The sequence below is a fragment of the Ochotona princeps genome, chromosome 1 (assembly GCF_030435755.1).
Source record: "Ochotona princeps isolate mOchPri1 chromosome 1, mOchPri1.hap1, whole genome shotgun sequence".
Classification (NCBI taxonomy): Eukaryota; Metazoa; Chordata; class Mammalia; order Lagomorpha; family Ochotonidae; genus Ochotona; species Ochotona princeps.
The window spans coordinates 97,062,791-97,088,064 of record NC_080832.1 but is presented as its reverse complement, the minus strand read 5'-3'; the positions used below and the strand labels follow the sequence as shown (position 1 = coordinate 97,088,064).

The window sequence follows — 25,274 nt, the reverse complement described above, 5'->3', positions numbered from 1 at the left end:
TGGGGATTAGAACCGCCGCCCATACAGGATCCCGCCAGGCTACAGCACCGGGCCCTCAGTGAGTCTTGAACTCATGCAGTTGGCTCCTCTTTCCTCTCTGTTCCCGGACATGACATCAGACTGAGTCATGCTTTGATGATTGTTTTCATGACTTGCAGAAATAAACGTTTTTTTTCCACAGGAACCCACAGGGAAAACCTGCAGTGGGGACAGAACTTGCTGGAATTCTTCCCAATTGGGACTGGTTACAGGGTTGACAAAGGGGTGTGTGACGTCACAGCTGCCTCATCAACTGTGTAAGATTATCCCCCCAAAGAATCAAGAGCGATCCTGACAACCTCTTAACAGGAGGTCATATGCACAGAGCAGCAGGGGACCCCAGAGTGGACCAGGTGGACAGGAGGGCCTGTATCCCAACCCTGAAGACTCCCAGATCCTCACCAAGGACTATCAGTACGGGCACCAAGGACTATCAGTACGGGCACCAAGGACTACATCCCAACAGCCAAGGAGAACACGGGGAATTGGGGTGCCTTCAGAGGCCGAGAACTCCGAGGTCACTCAGCACCGTTTGGATCTACCACATGGGATGGAAGAAGCCCAAATCCTTCCTTGCAGGATCCAAGGTTATCGGAACAACAGCCAGGAGCCCTGAGTGGTCTGCAGAAACAGAAGAAGAGCAAACTTCCTTCGGGGCTAGGGAGAGGAGCTTCTTCTGGTCCTTACTGAGTTCCAACTTTGCGTTCCCACTCTTTCTTACAATGACCATCAGGGTCACTCCGGAGGCCCCCCCCCCAAAAAAAATTAGAATAGACAGAGAAATACAAGGAAAGCTTAGAACCAAACAGGAAATGGTCAGCGTGGATCCATATATACCTTACTAGATAGGACACAAAGATTAGTTAATCCTCACTAGGGTATGGAAGATTTCTCTGCACACCCCTCCTAAAACTGTTCTGCACCTCAACTGTTGACATATGTCTTGTCAGATTTATAAGCCAGTTTAGACTATCCTGAAATCTGCCAAGTTCAGCAAAATTATGCTTCAACACCATAAACTGCTAAATACTAAAATGAAAATAGATATGAGACAGCTGAATAGTACCCTATAGCCACTTAAAGGGGTATAGCAGCTGGTTCTGTGTACAAACAATAATTGAAATGTCAATGAGGTAGTCACAGGATGTGGTTAAGAACTTAAATTGTTCTAACATATTGATTACTCAATACCATGTCAATTAATTCCATAATGTTGTAAATTGTTGTTGATGTTGTGCTGGGGCTTCCAATTGATCGGGATGATATTCTGCCAGCTCTGCCTTCAGACCCGAGATGGTTTCCCCAAGAAACCGCTGAATGTATCTGGACAATAAGATGCTGGACTTTGTGCTTGGTATATGTTTGCAAAGACTCTTGACTGAATTTGAACTGTAATATTGCAACAAGGTGGAGGAATCCACCATGGAGGGAGGGCACAGGGAGAGGTTGGGGGAACCCAGAGCCTATGAAACTGTGTCACATAATGCAATATAATTAATAATAATAATAATAATAATAATAATAATTCCTCCTAATTAATTAATTAACATTAAAAATAAATAAAATTTTAAAACTTATTAAAGGAAAAAAAAGAAATTATGGGAAAAATCCATCAGGGGGTGGAAATAGGGGGAGGGGAATCCCAGACTGTACAGAAGTATACCATCAATTTCAAAAATAAAAATTTAAAAATATATTTTAAAAAGAAATTATAAATTCCAAAAATAAACATTAAAAATGTATTAAAGAAAAGAAAAAAATGAATTATAAGTTTCAAAAATAAAAATTAAAAAGGAATTGTGGGAAAAATCAGTTGAGGTGATTGGGATATACAGGGGTGGGGGAATCCCAGACTCTATGGCAAATTATACGATTAATTCCAAAAATAAAAATCTAGAAATACATTTTTAAAAATCATATTTCAAAATAAAAATTAAAAATACATTAAAAATAGAAAAAAGATTATGGGAAAAAAATGGATCTGTGGATACTGGAGGGGAGGGGAGTCGCCGACCCTACAGAGCTATACGATAAACTTTAAAAATAAAAATTAAATATTTTTAAAAGAAATTATAAATTTCAAAAATAAAGATTAAAAAATACATTAAAAAAATAAATAAATTATGGGGAAAAAATCAAACACGGGTTGGATCCTGGAGGGAGGCAAATCCCAGACTCTACAATAAATTCTGATTAATTTCAAAAATTTAAATTAAAAAACAGGAAAAGGTGTAACGCTCCTGAGGGATGTGCAGTAGGACAGGGATGGAGACCCCAACACACAGTAGGACGAGGGCGGACACCCCAACACACAGTAGGACAGGGACGGAGACCCCAGCGCGCAGTAGGACAGGAAGCAGGATCTCACAGGACAGGACCCCACATCCTCGTGCTCCCTTCACCCCAGTGGTCACAAGTGTGGAGACTGCGAGTAATTAGTGTACTAGACTGACCTATTGGTTATTAGACTTAGACTTCATCAGTTTTCTATAATTTATTAGTTTCTTCTAGTTTATGAGACTTTTCTATAATGTATTAGACTTTCATATACTTTATTAGTTTCTTATTAGACTTTTCTCTACTTGATTAGAATTTCTTATCATTTATTAGACTTTCTTATACTTCATTAGACTTTCCAAAAATTTATTAGACTTCCCTATAACTTATTAGACTCTCTTGTACTTTTAGTTTTTTCTAGTTTATTTGACCTTTTTACAATTTCTTAGACTTTCCTCTGGTGTATGAAGTTTAGAGTAGGTAGGACTTAACATTTATGTCAGATAAGTAGTGTTTTTCATGACGAGCTTTCCGCAGCAAGATGGTTTTGGGCAGAAGTCAAAATGTTGGAATGAAAAGAGGATCGTGGTCGGGGGAGAACAGGTCACCGATTGAAAATAAAATAAATGTGGTTGTTTTTAAAGAAATTAAAATAAATTTATTTTCAATCTGGTGAGCAGATTGAAAAAAATATAAATTTATTTTTTCAGAGTATTTTCTATTTTGATCATAAAATTAGCAGTAAGAGTGTAATTGTAGAGATGATTAGTGGTGCAGCAGACTTATGTCAGAGGATTAGGGGTTTTTTTTCATGCTTAAAAAATAAATTTATTTTCATTGTGGATACCAGAGTGTTTTTGATCATCCACTTACAAGTAAGAGTATGATTATAGGGACGATTAGTTTCAGCATTAAAGGAGACTTATGTCAGAGTATTAGTTTTTTTTTTTTCATGTTTAAAGATAAATTTATTTTTATTCTGGTCACTGGAGTATTTTTTTTTTCATCATCAACTTCAGAGTGTAATTGTAGGGACAATTACTTTTAGCATTAAAGGTGATTTATGTCAGATTATTAGGGGTTTTTTTGCATGTTTAAAAAATTAATTTATTTTCATTCTGGTCACCAGAGTATTTTGTGTTTTGATCATCAAGTAAGAGTAATAATATGCAAACCAGGGCCAATTCAACCTATTTGGGGCCGGTGTGGTAGCCTAGCGGCTAAAGTCCTCACCCTGCATGCACCAGGATCCCATATGGATGCCGGTTCTAATCCCAGCAACTCCACTTTGAAAATCTCCCTCTCTGTCTCTCCTCCTCTCGGTGTTTGACTTTCTAATAAAAATAAATAAAATAAAAATTTTAAAAGAGGACTGATAAGGCTCCTTTCAGTGGCCATGGGGTGGGGTTTAATATGTATGGTAGGCGTGGGTGTAGGGAGTCATGCTGTATTTTCGTGACACCACTGCAAATTCTAGAACAGTTCCTATCAGTGGAATCATGATATGTAAGGATTATCAAAATAAAAGAATACGAAAAATAAAACATAAATCCAGTTGAGCAGCCCCATTATCTTCCCCTTTACCCCAGATACAGAAAATAATAATACACTAATAATAATAATGTGGAAGCAATGGTCTTACCCACTTTCCTGTAGCCCTGGACCCTTGGTGCCCTCATCAACCAAGGAAAGATCATCAAAATCAAATTAAAAATAGAATTTCTATGTATTCTCGAGTGTCCGTGAGAGACGAGCGTGTAAAGGAGCTTTTTAAGAGAAAGACTGATAGAACAGCAGCGAGTGTGACTTCAGAAGGAATTGTAAAATAAATCTTTTAAAAAGAATTAATTGTTGGTGCGACGGCTCCATGAAGTGCACAGTTAGAATTGGGAACTCAACCGGATTCTAGAATAGAAAATACTGCCAGATATTGCCATAATATTCTTTATATTTATATGTATTTTTATTGTTTTATAGAGAACTACGGTCGGGGCAATAAAGGAAGAGAAACTGAGAGGAAGTTAGTGGGGCTGGTGAGGAAGTCTGACTGCCGGTTAGGGCTTGTTTGTCATCTGGATGTTCAACGAGGGTGAGAAGCGCTCCAAGGCCAGAAGGGCCAGGAGAAGCAGGAGGGTCAGGAGGGTCGGGAGGATGAGGAGGGCTGGGAGGGAAGGGAAGGCGAGGAGGGTCGGGAGGGTCAGGAGGATGAGGAGGGTCGGGAGGGTCAGGAGGATGAGGAGGGTCAGGAGGCCTGGGAGAGCCGGGAGGGTCAGAAGGATGAGGAGGGTCGGGAGGGCCGGGAGGAGGATGTGTGGATTTCTACAATCAAGCAGGCCTCGTCTTCCTCACCGGGTCCAGGGTCTCCGCGCAAGCCGGGGCCGCTGCCGCTGCTCCTGCTGCTCCGACCGTCCTGAGGGAAACCGAGGGCCTGTGAGGAGAAGCAGCCGCCTTCGGGGTCCGTCTGTCCGTCCTCCACCCTGCGGAAGCTGCCGGGCCTGCGAGGAGAGGAAGCCGCCTTCAGGCCCGTCCGTCCTTCCGTCAGTCCCCCCGGCTCAGCCCAGAGTCAGGCCAGGCCTACCTACTTTGTTGTGTTTTTCTGCGCATGCGCAGTAAGGGGACGCTAGCTGGTTGCCATGGCAACCGGGCTTTTGCTTCTTCCCCCACCCCCCGCCCTCTCTCACCGCGCCCTCAAAAAAACGGCAAAAAAAAAATTCGAGCTTTCTACGGACTTCTCCCGCTTCCGGATGGTTTCCCCGGAAGCCTCGGGGCCCTGTCCACCTAAACAATTTTTGAGAGTAACTTCCGCTTGCCGGAAGCTAACTGCTTCCGCCGAGGGGAATTGGTCAGGCACCTCTGCCATGCTGCTGCTCTGCCCCGTGAGCCACTGGTGTGCTTTAGTTACTGGGACGGCGGCTCGTCCCTTGTCTTTCTGACGACGCCTCGGGCCACGCAAGCGCGGGAGGGAGGGGCTGTGCACTGGCTCGCAGGAGGAGCGACCCAGAGGGAAAAAAACCGCTTTTAATGTTTGACTGTCTCTATCTCTTCTCTCTCCATGTAACTCTGCCTTTCAAATAAATAAGTCCTGGGAAAAAAGAAGTTTTGAGCAGAACGTTTATCACAATTGTGGAGCCTGAGCAGAGACAGGGCAGCTGGATGGACAAGACCTGCTCTGAGAAAGACAAGAACATGGGGGGGGGGGGGGTAATGGAATCACAAACCGTGAGAACAGACGCCTGGTGGGAAAGGCGGTTTCATGCTGTGTCTTTCTCAAATGGAAGCATAACACCCTTCATGGAATGACATCAACTTCAACAAACCTCAGCATAACACCATCTTCACATGCTGAAGGACCAGGGCTCAGAAGCCCCCTTGGGAGATACACAGCGAAGAGGGCGGAGAGCTGGGGTCACAGTGTCACTTTTCCAAAAGCAAAATGATCAGATTGCCTGATGGAAATGTGGTGCTGATACGGTGTGAATAGGCAGGCTGCTGGTTGGCCCTAAGTGAGGTAGAACGCTTGCTTCCCCGTCAATACCTGTCTGAAAGTCCCACCGTCCCAGAGAGGTGGAGACACCATGATGACCATTTGGGTATTAACCTCTACAGACAGTTTAAATTTGAGATGATGTCATTCATGCTAAGGCACCACACTCTACCTCATAGAGGATGAGAATGGGTCAACTCTTCACCACTGATAATTCAGAGTGTCATTTAGGTTTCTCTCGCGCGCGCTTGCTCTCATACACACATACACAACTACCTCTCACTGACACTCTTTCTAAGGAGCCTTCAGTCACTCGTTTTGGGTGTTGCTGGCGGACAGCCCACATTCATGAACAGATGTGTGTTCCTTCTCGCACTTTTAAGTAAATCATGTTCTTACCTACACATACATCCATGTCCAGTTCTTATTTCTGTGATGGTCATCATCCCAGAATGAAAACTAACCTCCCAGGCCCACATCATAAGTAACAAATCTCCACTTAGGATGAAATCATTGTTACAGAACTTTAACCCAAGGAACAGCAGCTGGTGGTGGACCTTCCCTGTCTCTCCACCTTGGGCTTCCTAACTATAAAAGTTATACATTGTCAGTTGTAATATTTTTTTGTACTCCCAAGTTTTAAGAGGGATTTTCAAATGAAAAATCTGAATACTTCTCCTTCTTTCCTAATGATTGTGGGCCAAGGACAAGCTCAGGCCAGCTCCTAATGGATGGGGGATGAGGATTTTTAACTGGCCGGCAGACATGCCTGGTTGTGGTTGGCAAGACCACCCAGTGTACACCTGGACACCCATTTTGTGGCAGCATTATGTTCCTAGAATTGATCAACCCTGTAAGACAGACTATCTCCCACTGATCCATAAACTTTAGGGTTCAATGTTATTCCTTAGTCCTAGTGAGCAGACTTCTTAACTCCTTCCCTTTGCTTATCAGAACAGGAGGGAGGAGCCATTCCTTGTTATTTAGTTACCTTGCCTGGCTACATGTTTTGAGACCTCTCCTACTTCAGTGAAAAATGGAAAATCCCCATCAGCACCAACTTCACTCACAGCACAGTCCCCCACAACAGGAATGTGTGGCTGGTCTAACACACCACGCTGGCCCTGTCTCATGTTGACTAGCAGATTCACAATCTGATCTACAGAATAATTACTCCATGGATGACCACTGCAGGCTCTCAGCTCTAGCATGACTATAGCTGCAAAAGAGGCATGTTTATAAGCAACTAGCTCCCGACACCAGACCTCTGGGCAAGACTTCTGTGGGCTAGCTTTGTCCTCATATTCTGTAATGAAGCCCCTAAACCCTCTCTGCAGGAGTCAGCTTGGTGTAATTCAAACACTGGGGTTTTTCAGCTCTAAGGTCCAAAGAAGCATGGAAGCTAGTTTCAGTATCCAAAGGAATAGCATCCTTTGAAATGGTTGTCAAGCATAGCTTCAGTGGCCCCTAGGTGTTAAATCAGCTAGGTGAGGTGGTACAGGTACCCAAATGTATGCAGAGAACTGTGTGTGTGTGTGTGTGTGTGTGTGTGTGTGTGTGTGTGTGTGAAATCTCTCCTCTGGTTCACTTGGGACTTTCGAAATGGTGATACTTACTAAATCATTAAGATCAAAAGCTCCAAGGAATATTCCTAGATTTGGGCAATCATATTCCTGGTCCCTGGTCTGGAACATACCAAATTTAGATGAACCTACAAGAAGTCCTAAATGGCTTGGAATTGACAGGAAATCTTACATGCAAGTGTAGAAGGTAGATTCTGAAATTCTAGATATCACCTCATCCATAGGGCTCAAGCCACATGCATCAAGATCAAACAAACACTTGTGCAGAGCCATGTCCCCTTGTCTGTCAGGATACAGATGACTTTTCAGCTGTGAATGACTCTGCCTCCATTCCTATGGGCTCCATTCCTATGGATACAGTATAGAAACTGATCATGGAACCCCAGACTCCCATGAGGCAGTTGATCAGACAAAGAATAGGGCTAAAAAGGAAAGGATATTCCAGATGGCAGGCTCGGAAGTTAGCAGTAGTAGCTTTAAACATTGCCTGGCAACCTCAGATCAGAGGGCATTCTGGACTGGCTGAAAGTCCACAGCAGAGTGTTTCAGTGCTGAAAGCTAGGACTCCTTCCAGGAGTGTCCCTGCCCTGAAAGACCCCTGTGGTCCATTCCCCCAGTGTTAGATAAACAATAACTAGAAGAGTTACTGCCCTGGCTTCTGAAGAGAAGAAAGGTTTCCTGCTCCACCTCAGGGCCTTGCCTGAAGACTGATCAGAGTTGAGGGCTGAAGGCTTCCATGACCAGGACCATATTAGGGGTCACAGCTGACTATTCACGGGACAGGTGAGAGTGGTAACATTTCAATTGTCAGTGCACTAACATCCTATGCAGGACCCATATCTTGAAAGATCTGTGTTATTATGCAAGTGCAAGGTATTGACCAGTTAGCTTATGCTTCTCTAGAGAAAATAAAGCAGGTATATTCCAGCAGATCTGTTTGTGAGATGAACTCCTGGACAATGCAGATGTTGATGTGTCACTGATGGTAGTAGCTTTATAAAAGAAGTTCAAAATACAAGATATGCCCTTCTGGATCATACTCAGGTGATATTAACTCAGGCATTGCCAGCTAACACTTCAACTCAAAGAGCTGGTCTCACTGCTTTAACTAGACTCAATCCTTACAATTATAAAAGGCCAAAGAGTTAACACTTACACAGATTCTGAATAAGTGTTCCTTGTGTTACATGTACATTCAGCAACTTGTACTGACTGCAAAGAACTCCTCTGTCAAACACAGGAGAGGAAGCTGATCATAGTCCTAAAGGGCCTGTGGCTAAGCTTGGCTAGGATGCCTCAGAATCACGGCTTGAGCTAATGCCTAGTGCCCTCCTCAGGGTGAGATAGCACCGAAGGCTGCTATAAGAATTAACCCATTTGAAATGTTATAAGGGAGACCCTTTCTGACCTCTGACATCCTCTTTGATTCAGTCCCATGGTCAGAAAAAGCATATTATAATCTAGAGCAAATACATAAGGCTCTGACAGTACAGTAACAAGATTCTCCCAATGCCAGTTTCGAAAAGTCACAATCAGCTGACTATCCCAGGAAACTCAATTTTGTTAAAAACTCAGAAAAGAGATTCCATGCTGACCAGTTGCAGCCTAAATAGAAGGGATCTTACCAAGTTCTGTTTAGCACTTTCCTACCATTAAATTACAGGGAATTTCTAGCTGAGCATGCCTGTCCAGAATAAGTTTTTACCTCTTCAGTTATCATGGTTGCACACAGAAAATAAGTGTGGCTGCTCTTGTGAGTCAGCTGAAGACCTCAGGTACCTCTTCAAACAGTAAAGAGACACTGAATGTCTCATGTTTTTGTAGATCAAGGCTATTGAACTTTTTTTTGAAAGTTTTAAACAGTGACATAATTTATTAACATTTAACACCACAGAGCACTCCAACTGTCATATGGCAATGGGTTATATAAATCAAGAATGGAATATTCCTAATCAGTGAGAAGATGATTGCTATAATTTAGGCACAAGGTCACAATGACCTAGAATGAAAGGTGGCAATCAAAGGAAGAGATAAGAACAGACTGAAGAATCTTTTCGAAGAATAGCATATTAATTCAAGGCTATTTTTTTCATTTTTAAATTTGATACATATAAAAGAATAGATTTCACATATTTTTCTAAACCCAATTCTAGGAAGATAAAGGCTATTGAACTTTATGGCACATATGTTTTATCTGCCTTTTCTTCTGATTCACTCAGGAGCTGCTATTGGCAAGAAAACTACCTGTTGAATTCCTCTACCATCTTAAGAGAGAATCCTGCAATGCCTCATGAAGTCGCTTCTTTAAATCCCTCCATGGTCTGGGGCAGCTTAGCGTACACTGTAAGATATTTTACAAGTACTCATGTCTGTGACTGCTCTAGCTAATGCAGTCACAGTCATGGATAACCTACTAGCTCTGGAATACTTGCCAGTAGAAAACCATGGAGTATGTGCAATTTTTATTGAATGCACAAGAATGTAAAACCATGACCACTGTGTCCTTCCAAAGCATTTTAAATCACCCCAAGAGAGAAGTCATCTATTATGTATGCCTTCTTGCAGTCACTTCCAATTCCCACCACCCCTTAGCCTCTGGAAGACATTCATGAATTTTTGTCTCCCTGGTCACGAATGTTCTCAAACTTCTTATTAATGGAATCAGACAACATGTGGCCTTTTGTGCCTATTTTCCTTTATAAAGCAAAATGTTTTAAGGTTGAATCATGTTGTAGCATGTTTCAGTACTTTGTTGATATTTAGGACAAACAGCATTCCTGGATGGCTAAAGCATATTGTGTTCATCCATTCATCTGTTATGGATGTTTTGTTTCAAAAATTTTAGTACCGTGAACAATGCTTCTTTGAAAATTTCATTGCAAAAGTAAGTGTACTTTCATTTCTCTTGGATATACATGTGGAAGATTTTCTAAACATTGGTAACCAACTGTCAGCTGAACTGGTTGAGGAACTGCCAACCATTCCACATGAGCTCTTTCAGTCAAACAACCCCATGGCAGCAGGTGAAACTGAGTCCAGCTACTGGTTTGGTCCTACATGAAGTGTTTCTGCTAGGAACTCCACAAGCTGACCAATCCGTAATAGTCAGTTGGTAATACTGGTTCCTGTTAACCTTGTAGATTCTGGAGACCAAGAAGCAGTTCCTTTGGGTTTTGCTCTGCCAGGCCTTCTCCTTTGAGCACACAATTGCTGTACCCCTGGTCCACTGCTGTGGCTTGGATTCACTCCATTCACCCTGTCCCCTTCCCTCCACAGGACTCTGCCACACTGGACCTCAGTGCAAGCCCACAGCCCAGGATACTGTGCACTCTCCTCTCCCTACCACAGCCCTGCTGACCCGAGGCTGGACCCACCTCATCCCTGTTTCATCTGCTGCTGTGAGAGAAAAAATTGTGTCATGCAGGGCTCTGTTTTCTGTCTTTCCTATAGAGGTTGCATTTGATGGCAGTGTAGCTGTGAGTGACTCTAGTCTGCACCAACTTCATGCTAGCAGCCTCAACCACAGGCACTTGCTACTACATGAAACTCCCTTCTTTGAACAAAGAAAAGAAAGATGACATTGAAATATCATGAGAAAAGTTTTTGTTGAATTGACTAAAAATTTAAAATAAAACAAAAAGTATAGCTTTGTAAATTTTCATCTAAAATAGCACTTTGGTAGTCATTTTTTCATGTCTCTTCTTTTTATCACCCAGCCTGCTATTTCATTGATTTTTTTTTCTATCCAAATTCAAAGCAAGACATTTCACAGCATTTTTTGAGTGATTGTTTTCATGGATTTTTAGAAAAAATTATTAAGGGTTGTAATAGAGCCATCAGCTGGGTATCATGTTAAATGTTAAAGCTCTCTGTGTAGGGATTCCCTTTATGAACTCTTTTTTTTTAAAGATTTGTTTATTTTTATTTTTATTACAAAGTCGGATATACAGAGAGGAGGAGAGACAGAGAGGAAGATCTTTCGTCCGATGATTCACTCCCCAAGTGAGCCGCAACAGCCGGTGCTGCGCCTGTCCGAAGCCAGGAACCAGGAACCTCTTCTGGGTCTCCCGCATGGGTGCAGGGTCCCAAAGCTTTGGGCCATCCTCCACTGCTTTCCCAGGCCACAAGCAGGGAGCTGGATGGGAAGTGGAGCTGCCGGGACTAGAACCGGTGCCCATATATGATCCTGGCGCATGCAAGGCGAGGACTTTAGCCACTAGGCCACGCCGCGGGCCCCCCTTTATTAACTCTTACAAGCTAGTAGTATTTTTGAGAATATTACCTTGTCACTAGCTGTACACAGAAAAATCCCTAAATCTGCATTTTGAAAAACATAAATTTGTTCATCTTATTAAAATAAAAAAAATTAAAAATTATTTTTAATAATACGGTCTATTTCCTTGGTTGGGATGGCACACATTCAGACATGAATGTGGACCACTACAAACACAAAGATACCCACCATGAGAGGGCCAGAAACTTGCCTATGCACCAAGGGAATGGAAGGAGGCCCAAGTAGAACCCATGCCGTGGTTCAGAAGCCAAGATCAGGAGACGAGCTACTTTGTCACATTATCAGTCTCTTTAATGAAGTAGAAAGCAGTATCCTATGCAAATAGAATGAAGCTGACAGTATATAAAGCTTTCTGAGAATTACATGATGCCTAACCATGGAATTTAACTTCCACGTGGTCATCATGACATCTCCTTTCTGGTCCCAGATGAGAATCAGGTGCATCATGGGAAAGTGGGCATGTTGAATTGGTAAGGAAGATGAAGTTACATTGCAGTCTCACACAAAAATTATGCAAAAAATAATTCTTCCAGCTTATTTATTCCTATCTAGTTCCCTGCCTTGTTTCTCCATATCAGTGTTTCACGTACTTAAGTCACCTTGTTGAGCTTCTCTGTGCCTTGTCAATTGTATATATAAGGGCTTGGCACAATGGCTCAACTGGCTAATCCTACCCCTGCAAAGGCCCAGGATCCCATCTGGGCACCAGTTCCTGTCCTGGCAGCTCCACTTCTCATCCAGCTCCCTGATAATGGCCTGGGAAAGCAGTGGAGGATGGTTCAAATGCTTGGGGCCCTGTGCCCATCTGGGAGACCCAGAAGAAGCTTGAAGCTTTTGGTTTTCAATGGCTCAGCTCCAGCTGTTGCAACCACTTAGAGAGAGAATCAATGGACAGGAGATCTTTCTGTCTCTCCTTCTCACTGTACATATGACATTTTAATAAAAATAAATGAATATTTTTAAAAACTGTACCAATGAAATGAATATGGTTACAGTGTCTATGTTAGAGAATTGGTGTGAGGTTTAAAGGAGAATAAACAAAGCACTGAGATGCACACTTAGTGTTCAAATGTCGGTTTCATCATACAGTCGCAATATCCTTTGCTTTAAAAAATGTCTGCTTAAATTTACACAATTCAGTATTGAGAAATGTGTAGACCGTTACTGATTCAAATCCAACAGTTTAAATTGTGGTATAAATAAATCTTCTACTTTAATGACTTCTGTGTTTGGAATTTAATTTACTGGAGTTGCAGGGTTAAGGGGTCAGAGACTGAAGGGTTCTATGTGATGTTCTGTGAGCAGCTGGCTGTGTATCTATGTGATCGCATCTCCTCTCCCTCCCTCTCCCGTGCTGAGTTCATGCAGCCAGTATCATTCACCCGATTCACAGAGCTGGGATGTGAATGATGGCGAGACCAGATTACTCATTTACTGAAAGGAAACAACCTGGAATGACACTCTGAGTTGAGAAATTGAGATAGAATCCAACGCTTCATGCAGCAATGGAGAAGGAGTAATCCCACATTCAAACACGTCACTGTGGGACTTAAGGGAGCCCACTAGAAGTTTCTTCACCACACACCATCTCATTCTTAACCCCCCTTTTCTAGTCCCACCTAACGAATAAAACCATCTGAGATTGTGACTTCTTGACCATAAAACCCTCATCCAGGTGCTCTAGTGAGGATTTCAAAATGTTTCTTTCGATGTCACCTCAAGAGGGCAGTAGTGCGAAGAGTTGCACACACAGGGCCAAACAGCTTGTCTTCAGTCACTGGGAAGAATGACTGCTTAACACTGTAAAATACTTAAAAATCTTACCCTAGATTCTCCAGCTCTTCACTTTACTTGTCTGCATCTGGTAGACATTTAAACCCCTGAAGAGCAGGGACTTTGTCTTGTTCTTTCCTCTTTGATGTAACTGGGAAGCCTTTAACATGAACAGCAATGCCTAGAATTTCTATGTAAGAAAACCATCATCCAATATTAACAGCAATACAAAAAAGGTTAGGCTTAATTAGTCACAAACTATCCAACCTCCACTAAGGGTCTTTTGGTTAGTTGTTTGCTTGGTTTTTATCTTGTCTTCACCAACACCTGATTTGAATTTTTCTTTCATGTTCCCACTCCTCGGGGGAATACTGAGCCATGTACAGTCTACTACCTGACATTTTGTGAATTCTTGAATGACAAAGTAAATGCTTGAAAATTGTAATGTACCTCAGTTTGGCTTTTACCACACTTATTCTGTTATAGAATCTACACATAATAGGTGCTCAACAAGATAATCGCTGAATAAATGTCTGAAACATTTAATAGCAATAGTTTATGACCCGTTCCCTCCTTAGTCTAGTTGGTGGTTTGAATTTTGATTTTGATTACATTGTTATTATAACATTCTCATTACAGAATTTCTACCATGGATAAAAATAAGCAAAAAGTTTAACAATCCATTCTATGTCTCCCAGCGTTAATAATTATAAGCTCAAGCCCACATGGCTTACCTACATTTTTTTTTCCAGTCCCTGCCACTTGGAATAATGTGAAGCAGATCCAAATGGCATATCCTGATGTCCTTATGTTTTTTCAATGTTTATCTCCAAATAGTAAGAATGGCCCAAAGCCTTGGGATCCTGCACCCATGTGAGAGACCCAGAAGAAGCTCCTGGATCATGGCTTTGGCTCAGCTGAGTTTCAGCTGTTGCGGCTACTTGAGTAAGGAACTAACAAATGGAAGATCTTTCTCCCTGTCTCTGCTTCTCTCTGTAAGTCCACCTTTCCAATAAACATAAACAGATCTTTTAAAAAAAAAAGCCACAGCACACACCAAAATAGAAATTAACAGTAATTTGAAAAGATTAATCACGTTTCTATTTTTAACTAATGTATGTATGTATGAAATTATATTTCAGTTTATTTATGTTTCAGTAAATGAGTTTCATATATTGTGACTTGTCCATTCTTTTAATAGTTTAATTGAACCATGTTGGGTAGAAATATGAATTATTTATATGGTAAAAATGCGTTCTCCTGGGGGTTTTTTATGGTTTTATTTTTTGACAAAGAGAGCACATGCATCTTTTATTTATACTGCTCCAATTTTTATTTCTTAATAACTCAGTATTTATTTAAGGATTTACTTTATTTTTATTTGAAAAGTAGAATTACAGAGAGACAGAAAGACATACAGAGAGAGCTTCTCCATCCACTGGTTTACTTCCCAAATGACTGCAAAGGTCAGGAGCTGAACCAAGTGGAAGCCAGGGTCCAGGAGTGTCTTCCAGGTCTCCCACACAGGTGCAAGGGCCAGAGGCGGTGGGCTATCCTCTGCTGCTTCCCCAGGCCATAAGCAGGAGCTAGATAGGAAGTGAAACAGCCTGGACAGGAACCGGTGCCCACATGGGATTAATGCTCTGTATGTGAAGGATTAACCTGATATACCAAGGCACTGGCCCCACGACTGAATTTGTAAAAGGCAAACTCTAATAACAATTCTTGTAAGGAATGTCTCCTGTCTTGTTTGGGAAAATGACTTGGAAATTTTGGAACCAATTTAAAATGTCCCAACTTAGAAGCTGCATCTAAGAACCACAGGATGGACCCCATCCTGCCCTGTCCACTAGAGCAATGGGACTCTTCTTCCCTCACGTAACTGCACTCTCTTGTTTTCTCTAGATCTAAGTGAGACCCTGAAGCACAGCTGTACTGCATGATTTCATTGGGCAGTACTGACATTAGAGAAGGCTGCAGAACTGGGCTCACAGCAATCCCAGACCCAGACTGTTCTCATCAACAGCCACCATTGTGAAGTGATATCAACTGGGTCTCATACGCGTATCAATTAAAGGGTGCTTCTACTTTCCTGTGAATGGGTGAAAAGTCTTTAATTTAAACCTTAATTATATTCATTTGTCTGAAAGAACACCCACGTGTTGTTTGTTAAGAGGTGAGAAGGAACAGGATAATTTATATTGCTACCTTTATTTTTTATAAAAATCATTTATTTATTTGAAAGGGATAGCTGAGAGAGAGAAATAATTCCTCTCACTGGTTTTCTCCCCAAATGGCCATCGCAGCTAGGACTGGGCCAGGCCAACGGCAGGAACTAGGAACTCCACTGGGTCTCTTATATGAATAGCAAGGAACCATGCACTTGACCCATCTTCCACTGTTTTCCCAAACACACGAGCAGGGAGCTGGGTTGGAGGTGGAGCAGCTGGGACTGAAACTGTTGCTTCTATGAAATGATAGCATCATGAAGGCACAATGTTAATCCCCTGATACTGTTAACTTTCTAATGGCATTGCTCCAATCCTTTTGATACACCATGTGTTTAATCCTCATAACACCCCCCTCAACTATTTGCTGTATCTATTGCTCAAATCACAAAATCACGTGCCTGAGAGGTCAAAGGGCATGTGTAGTCATGCTGTGTCAATGATGGACATTAGAATCCCATATCCCAACTAAACAGAGGGTGGGACTGGAATCCACAAAGTCAAGAGCCTGGGCAACAGAGGACGTCACTGATAGCAAAGGCCAGGACTGGAGGGCTTCCCTTCAGCTCTTGGAGGTGGTGTTTGACCAAAGCACACATTAAGTCTCAGGCTCACATAACCGTAGCTGAAAAGATCCAAACTCTTTCTAGAAGAAGAATATTAATTCTGCATGTTTTGAAATTCTATATTCTTTCTACCACATACATTGCACTCTGTATGTGGCTATTGTAACTTGACAGCATAGAAAGTGGAGTACCTGTCACCCATTGGACAGTCTTTCCAAGTTATCTTCATTTTATCCTACAAAAGTCATCAAAGTTGAATTCTGCCATTATTTGCCTTTTATGTTTGAGGATATTGGGGTTTTATTTTTTTGTTTTACTTCTTTTTATTGTCATTATTATTATTATTATCATGTTATAATGCAGTTCCAATAGGCCCTGGGATTTCCCTTATCCCCTCCCCAATTTCTTCCTCCCTCACTGGTTTCCCCTATATCATTACTACAGCATAGCTTTTCATACACAGTCATATGTACAACATTGCGGGCATGGACAATGGCAGAGAGTCCAGCATCCTATTGTTAAAATATAGTAAACAGTTTCACTGGGAGTCCATCTTTGATCTGGAAGTAGAGATGCACACTGCATTGTATCCTCATATCTGGATATGATAGTTTCCATTACACAGTTACTATACATCCCCTTCAATGAAAAGCCACAATATAAAATCACCAACAGGAAGAAAAAAGAAATTAACAACACCATGAAGTTAAATAATATACTACTGAGTGACTAATGTGTCACTGAAGAAATGAAAAAGGAAATCAAGAACCTTCTTTAAGAAAATGATGTTACTGTATGATTTATGCATCAGGGAAGAATTTTAACGAGAAAAAAAGTGTTATGAAGAAATGAAACTAACAAAAAAATTCAAAATCCATAAGAAATAGAATCTACTGATCTTTGTTGGTAAAATGTGCCTCTTATAGGCTACAAATAGATGGGTTTTGTTTTTTTGATCCAGTCTACTAGTTTATGAACTTTGATTGATGAGTTTAAGCCATTTACATTCAGGGTTACTATGCATGGGTGGTAATTTGGTCCTGTCATTTTAGCAATGGGTTGTTTATTGATTTAGTCTTCTGTTGTTATTTTACTGGGATGTTCTTCACAATTGCGTTTGGTTTTGGTGGGTGCTATTCCTCTTCTCTGTCAAGAGAACAACTTTATAGGGCAGATTTGTATATATGTACTTTTATTTTATTTTATTTTATTTTTTATTTTATTTTATTTAATTTTTTATTACTAAGTCAGATATAAAGAGAGGATGAGAGACAGAGAGGAAGATCTTCCAGCCAGTGATTCACTCCCCAAGTGAGCGCAATGGCCGGTACTGCACCAATCCGAAGCCAGGAGCCAGGAACCTCTTCTGGGTCTCCCACACGGGTGCAGGGTCCCAAGGCTTTGGACCATCCTCGACTGCTTTCCCAGGCCACAAGCAGGGAGCTGGATGGGAAGTGGAGCTGGATGGGATCAGAACCGGCACCTATATGGGATCCCAGTGTGTTCAAGGTGAGGACTTTAGCCATTAGGCCATGCCGCCGGGTCCCAATAGGGCAGATTTGGAGGAGGCATATTCTTTTAACTTTTCTTTACTGTGAAAGTACTTTATTTCCTTTTCAAAGACAAGGGAAAGCTTTGCTGGGTACATTATCCTGGGCCGACAATTTTTTGCTTTTAGAATCTGGAATATGTTGATCCATTCCCTTCTGGCCTGTGGAGTTTCCTGTGAGGGGTCTCCTGTTAGTTTAATTGTCATTCCTTTATATGTCAATTGATTTTTTTTTTCACGTGCACATTTAAGGATCTTTTTCTTATGTTTGACTGAAAAGAGCTTGATGATCATGTGTCATGGTGAAGATTATTTTGGTCAACCTTGGTGAGAGTTCTATGCCCCTCCTGGATGTTGTTTCCCAATTCTTTCTCCAGATTAGGGAAAATTTCCCTTATTATTTCATTGAATACATTTTTAAACCCAGCTTCTCTTTCTGCACCTTCTCGGAATCCATAACCCTTATATTTGGCCTTTTAATAGTGTCTCTTAATTCTTGAACACTTTTTTTTAGCTTGATCCAACTCTGCTTCCAGCTTTTTGTTTGTTTCCCTCTGAAGACAGAAAATATCTTCTAATTTTGAGATTCTTTCTTCTGCTTGCTTCATTCTATTTTGAAGACTCTCCACTGTACTTTTAATTTGCTCCACTGCATTCTTTATTTCTAATACATCAGCTTTCATTTGATTCATTTCCAGTGTGACATAGTCCTTAAATTCCTTGAACACCTGCTTTACATGCTTCTCATTGTTAAGAAGCTTTGTAACAATGTTTTTAATTCTGTATCTCCCATTTTCTCAATGTCTTCCTCAGTGAACTCTGAGGTTGACATAGGGTTTTACTGCTTTGCAGGGGAGTCTTCAGTAATATTCATTATGCCTTTGTCTCTTCTTTTGCTCTTGGTCACTGTACTTCTGGTTACTAGAACTTCTCCCTAGAGCTTGTTTCTAAGCTGTGTCACCCATAGATCTACAGTTCGATTTTACTTGTTGCAGTTGGTACATGGCTGTTTGCAGCCAATTGTGCCACTCCCTCCAGCAAGTTCCAAGTCTGGGTTCTTGTGTTAGATTTCCACCAAGGCCTCCATAGCCCCAGCTCACCTGTCTCCACCTGCTGTGATACCATGCTGAGGCTGCACCGTTGTCTCTACAACCTTTCTCCCACTTCTGGTTGGAGCAGGTCCCAGGATTAGGGAGACACCAAATGTCATACATAGCTAGGTTGTTGGTGGTGGTGATCTTGCAAGAACCTGTTGGTCATTAGGTCTGACAGCCACACAGACCTATTTTGACCTATACAATGCCAAAGTGGTATTATTTTCCTGTGGGACCAGTACAATGCCCTGATCTCACTGAGTTCTTGCTGAGTTCGTCACATGCACAGCTAACTATTGTCTCTGCAGCCTAAAAGCCTTCGCCACACTGTACAAAATAGTGCCTGATGTACCACTACTAGGGTTCTTGATCTGCTGGCCTTCAGGTCTGAGGGCTGCACGGACCTATCTTTGGTGGAACTTGTAGGATGCCATGTTGTTGCAGTTCATTGAGCCAGGTAGAGTTCACTCCCAGCTCAGTGCATGCTCTGTCCTTTCCCTTGCCTTTGCCTCCTCAAACAAAATGGTGCCTGATTTGACTCTAGGTGGCAGATTGGGCTGTGAAATCCACCCTGTTCCCACACAGCCCTTTTGAAATCTGCCACTCTGTCTTTGCTCCTGCTGAAATGAAACACACCAGCAGGACAAGCATTCTTTGTCTGGGTTCAGTTCCTGAGCTCCCGATGAACTTCCCTTCCCACTTTGTTGCTGGTGTAGTTTTGGCTGTGGCTGCAATTCAGATAGCCGCTTGCTAAATGCTGCTGGGTTATCAGTCACTGCAACGCCACAACGCTGTGTCCACTGCTTTCCTGTGTCAGTCTCCAGGTACCCCTCTGCTGATGTTCTGTTTTCTCCTATTTCCTGGAATGTGCCCTCTCTGCTTCACACTGGCTAATTTTTCTCCATCTGTTTAAATGTGTCCTTACCCTATTATAACACCTTGATTCTCCATGGGGTTTCTAGAGTAACACAAACTAGGTGATGGAACAGGAGTGAGAATCTATTTGATTCTGTCCCCAAGTTGAAGTTATGTTTTCTCTTTTACTGTTTTTCCCAAGTCATTCATGAAAATCACTCACTGAATTGTGAAGTCCACTGATTCTTTTAAAAGATTTATTTTATTTATTTGAAAGATAGAGTTACAGGGAGAGGTGGAGACAGAGAGATCTTCCATCTGCTGGTTCACTCCCTTGTTGGTTATAACAACTGGGGCTGGACCAGGCTGAAGCCAGCAGTCAGAAACTTCTCCAGGTTTCCCACTTGGGCATGGGGACCCAGCACTGTGGCCATCTCCTGCTGCTTAGCAGGCAGCAGGATTAGAAGTGAAACAGCCATGACTTGGACAGGTCCCTATATGGGATGCTGACACTGCAGGTAGCTGCTTAATCACTGTATCACAGTGCCGGCCCAATCCACTGATTTTTTAAATAGAATAAGAGAAAATAGAAAATATTTGAATGCATTAGATACAGAAAGAATATTTGTGATTTGAATGGGATTAGGCCTGCCAAAGACTTAAAAATCACAAAGACTTTTAAATTTCAAAGTTATAGGTTGAATGATTAATCGATTGATGCACATGGATCATGGGACTAAGGGGCTGGGACTTGATCTGATTGTGGTATGCCTGGCAAATCAGTGAGTGGAATGTTTTTAGATCATTGAAGGCTTGCCTTGTCTGCAAGTCAGGGGTAGCTTCGTAAGCCAAACCAGCTCCCTCTGTCTACTTCCTGACTTGACAGCTGATCAGCTCTTCACTTGCCTCTGTCACTAGATGCTTGAACCATCTGAGACTTGCTATCTCAGACTGTGAAGCTCCAAACTGAAAGCCAAATTGAGCTTTCAAAGAAACTCCTCTTAGGTTTTTCAGTTAAAGTAACAACAGCAATGTGTAATATAGCAATACTGCACCGATTTTTAGTTCCAATTATGCGGATGCCATGTGCTTAATGTGTGCCACTTGTGGATGCCTGTGTAATCAGTGTGAATGGTAAGACAGAAATGCTGTTTGGATCCAGGCAAGGAGCTCAATGCACTTGCTCTATGCCAGGCTGCTTGGGAGGATGAAACATAGCCAAAACCCGGAGATTGCAACATGGTAACTCCTGCAAAGGACAAAACCAGCTCTGGCATGGTGTGGAAAGAAACACACGGGTCTCTTTGAAGGCTGCTGTCCCAATGCCAGGACCTACAGAGAAGCAGTAACATTAGCCTCCACCCCCCAGACTCATGCTGTGTGGCAAAGTATTGAGATTATTCTTGAGAAGTTTTTAGTTATTGGTTTCAGAACAAAAATATACTTCTCTTTTCCAAACGTTATGTTTCTAAAAAAAAAAAGTGCATGAGACTCGAATTTCAGACCTTAAAAGCTTCTTAAAATCTGTATATTTTCAAGTTGTGTAAATTAAGGGGCAAGCATTTGGTTCAGAGGTTAAATCACAGCTTGGGATGCCCCATTAGAGTTCTGACTCTTGGACTCCCACTCTAGCTTCCTGATAATGCACTTCCTGGGAGGCAGTAGGTGATGGCTAAAGTAAGTGAGTCCCTGCCTCCGATGTGGATGACCCAGAGGGCGTTCCTGGCTCCTGGCTCTAGGCTGCCCTAGCCCCAGCTGTGGTGGGTATTTGGAACATGAACCAAAGGATAAAAGATTTTTTCTCTCTCTCTCTCTCTCTCTCTCTCTCTCTCTCTTTCTCCTTCTCTCTCTCTTTCCCTTTCTCTCTCTCTCTCTCTCTCTCTCTCTCTCTCCCCTAATCTCTCTCTAAATGTTTCAAATAAGCCAAAATAAAAAATTTAAATTACCTAAAAAATATGACAATCAATTGTCTAGTCTTTGGAAACAGGATTCAACTCATCTGTCTTGTAATGTGAGGCTGTGCACATTCTGCTTTCTTGTTGGGAAAATGAAGGTGATGCTGGAAAAAAACTAAGAGTGCACTCTCACTAGTGTACAACATGTGTGTAGCAGTGTGAGAGTCTGGAGTTCCCACGGCTAAGTGATCCACATTCTCACACTAAGCTCTCTCAGCCAGCAACCAAGAATCACATTACAAACACAATCAATGTTGATCTTACATAATATTTATTTTAGCGTTAATCTGATAAGCACCTTTCTTCCTGTTCCAAACATGAACTTGCCCAATACAGGGACAAGGGTCACTACAAAGTCTTGCTAGGTCAGCAGGAAGTGAGAAGGGAAACCTGCTGACTTGCCATGGGTCACCCACCCATGTTCCTGCAGCACAGTCAGCAGCTTGGAGAGCATCTCCCCTCCACAGCAACTCTGGGAAGCAACTCCTGATGTCCTCCTTAGAGAGAGACAGAAGGAGATATAGAGAGCACGCGCACAGCTGCCCTGTCACACCCCATGCTATTCGCACTGGATCACTGTAAACTCTTCCTTCTGATTTACAGTTCAGGGTTTTTCTACTCAGCTATGGAATATTACCCATCCATTGGGCTTCCCTCTGAAGATCTGAGTTATGTCTGCCACTCAGCCAAGAATCAACTGAAGGCTGGGAGGAAGGGGAGCAAGGGAAACACCTAATTCATGAGTTTTCTTACTGTTAGCAACTTTCAGGGGTTCTATTCAAAAACAAAGTTCCTAACAGTTTGTTTTGCTTCACTTTGACAACCTCAACAGCTGAGTAAATTGAGAATTAGCACTGTGTGAGGGCAATGCCAAAAGGTCATGGGGAAATGGTACTGAAAGGTAAATTTATTTTGGTGCAAAGATTTTCTAGTTGTTACATAAAAATTTGTATGTATGAATGCATGGAAAATCATGCAGCCCTGCGATTGGATTTCCCACTGCAGAGACCATTCAGCAATACCTGGAGACGTTTGTGGTGACAAGTTGTGGCAGAGTAATGGAAGGACATTAGGTTACTTCTATCAAAGAAACAGTCTTCAAATACTCCACACGTGAGGACAGCACTCCCACCCCACGCGTAGTAATACTGTGCCAAAGGGCAATGATATCAAACTTGTACAAGTTGCATTTGGTATTCTCTAGATCTGCCATGAGATGTTGGAACCTCAAAGAGAGAATGGAGCTTTTCCGTCCAGCTAATTAGTGGCCAATAGTAGAATCTAGTTCTCCTTTCAGATTAGTTTATTATAATAAATCTTAATTTTAAATTTCTAGCTTCCCTCCTCTAAACTGCTCAGCCTCAAATTTTGCTTCTGACAATAAAGAAAATTAAATATCCTTCCTACGAACCATTGAAAAAATTAAAGCAGACAATGTGCCTAAGACTAATAAAGGAATTCAATTTATGCACATACCTCTTGTTCCAGTTCCTGGAATTATTGATTATATGAACACGTGTGATATTATACGTGTCCTCTTTCTTTTTAAAATAAGATTTACTTATTTATCTGAAAGAGAGAGAAAAAGAGATACAGACACAGAGAGAAAGAGAAATAGATTCCATCTGCTGGTAGATTCCCTAAATTCCTGTAACAGACAGGGCTAAACCTGACAATAAACCAGAAGCCAGGAACTCCATCTGAGTCTCCCACATGAGCAACAACTCAAGTACCACACCACCATACCTGACCCACATAATCTTTCTGGTTGTCTATCTACCTATCATATAATTATCTGTAAATCTATCTTTAAAAAGAATTTTTTTATTAGAAAGGCAGATTTACAGAGAAAAAAGACAGAGAGAAACATCTACCTGTTGGTTCAATCTGCAAATGGCCACAATGGTTACAGCTGAGCCAATCCAAAGCCAGGAGTTAGGATTTCTAGATCTTTCACACAGGTGCAGAGTTCTAATTACTTAAGCTATCCTTCACTGCTTTCCCAGGCCGCAAACAAGAAGCTGAATGGGAAATGGAGCAACCAGAACAGGAACCAGCACCTATATGGGATACTGGTGCTTGCAGATGCAGGATTAGCCAGCTGACGTATCACACCAGCCATCTATATTTTAACTCATGTAGCTCTGGAAGGAATGGAGATAGCCCCCACACCACCTGATCACCAAAAGTAGTGGAAAGCCAGAGCCTGCTGAAGTAGGGAAGCGTAGATTGCCCAGGGAAGGGGATTTTGGTGGGAGAGGAAGTGTTTGACAGGTGAGGAATGACTTCTAGTGCCTTCCACAGACCAGGCCACTACACTTGCAAGTAAATGGGAGAGCTAAGTTGGGTGGTTTAGAAACATGAAAACAGAAGGCATGTCCGGGTCAGACAAAGGCACCTATATAGGAGATGTGGGCATCACCCACCACAAGCCTACATGTGTGAAAGCAACCTCTCGCTGGCCTGACTGACAGGGTTAAATCCAAGTACCCAGCAGCAAGTGTCAAGACAGGGAGTGGGCCATGTGGAGCTGGGCAATGGCACCAAACAACATGCAACAGAACCAGATCTGGGGGTGTATTCTGTAGATTTGTGGTCTCACCCTTGTGGGACAACAGCACCACCTGGTTTGCACACAAGAGCAAGTAGTGAAGGACTGAGCCAGGCATGACCAAGGAACTCATCAACACTCATGGGAGCTGGAGTTGGAGCATGCCAGACTGAGCCAGGGTGCAACACCTGCTGGTTCACCTGAGAACCAAATTCAGGAGTGAGTTAGGCTCTGACAAAGCACATACTAACATACTCAAACGCTGGCACTTAGGGCAGACTATGATAGACAAGGAATTAACACTAGCCAACACATGTGATGCCCGGGGCTGGGAGTGAATCTGGTAGAGGAATTTGGAGAAATTCCCTACTAGGCCGCAGTTCCCGCTGATGAGCACCAGTGACAGGGCTGGGCTGCATCAGGCCAGGCAAGCACTAATTGGCATGTGTGTGGGCTGGGTCTTAGGAAAAGTCAGGCTGGGTCAGACCTTAGCTCTTAGTGGCTTCTATGGTTGCCAGAAGGGGGTATAGGCCGTACCAAGCTAAGCTACCACAATTACCAGTGCACAGCAGAGTCAGGACTGGGGACAGACTGGGCTGGACTAGATAGCAGCACCCATCAGCAAGATTTGGGACTAGGGATGGGCTTAGCCAGGCCAGGTTACAGCAACTCTTGCCAAGTGCTATTTAGGGGCTAGCTATTGCAGGATCGGTTGAAACACCTAAAGGGACACACTATATGTGGGACTGGAAGCAGGAATGTAAAAGAAATTATATAGACTCCTCTACTAGGTTGCAACTCTCACTGATGAGTCCAAGAGCCAGCCAGCGTAGGGGGTATACAAGGCCAAACAAGGCTACAACACCCTTCATCATACTTATGGGCTGTACCTGGGGACAGGTCCCAACACCTGCTGGCTGCCGAGAGAATCAGAGTGCATGCAGGACAGGTTGGGCTAGGCCACAGCACACACCAGTCCACATGACAGCTGAGTCCAGGGGTGGGCCAGGCTGGGATGGGCTGTTG

At 42.4% G+C, this 25,274-nt stretch overlaps 2 protein-coding genes across 2 annotated transcripts in view; both read right to left on the bottom strand.

Moving 5' to 3' along the window:
• LOC101531866 (glutathione S-transferase alpha I) overlaps positions 1-25,274 on the bottom strand; it is a 175,638-nt gene that overhangs the window by 139,432 nt on the left and 10,932 nt on the right. The gene's annotated exons all lie outside the window — the stretch shown is intronic.
• The window catches only part of LOC101533070 (glutathione S-transferase A6-like), a 56,849-nt gene that overhangs the window by 29,730 nt on the left and 1,845 nt on the right, over positions 1-25,274 (bottom strand). The window lies entirely within an intron of this gene.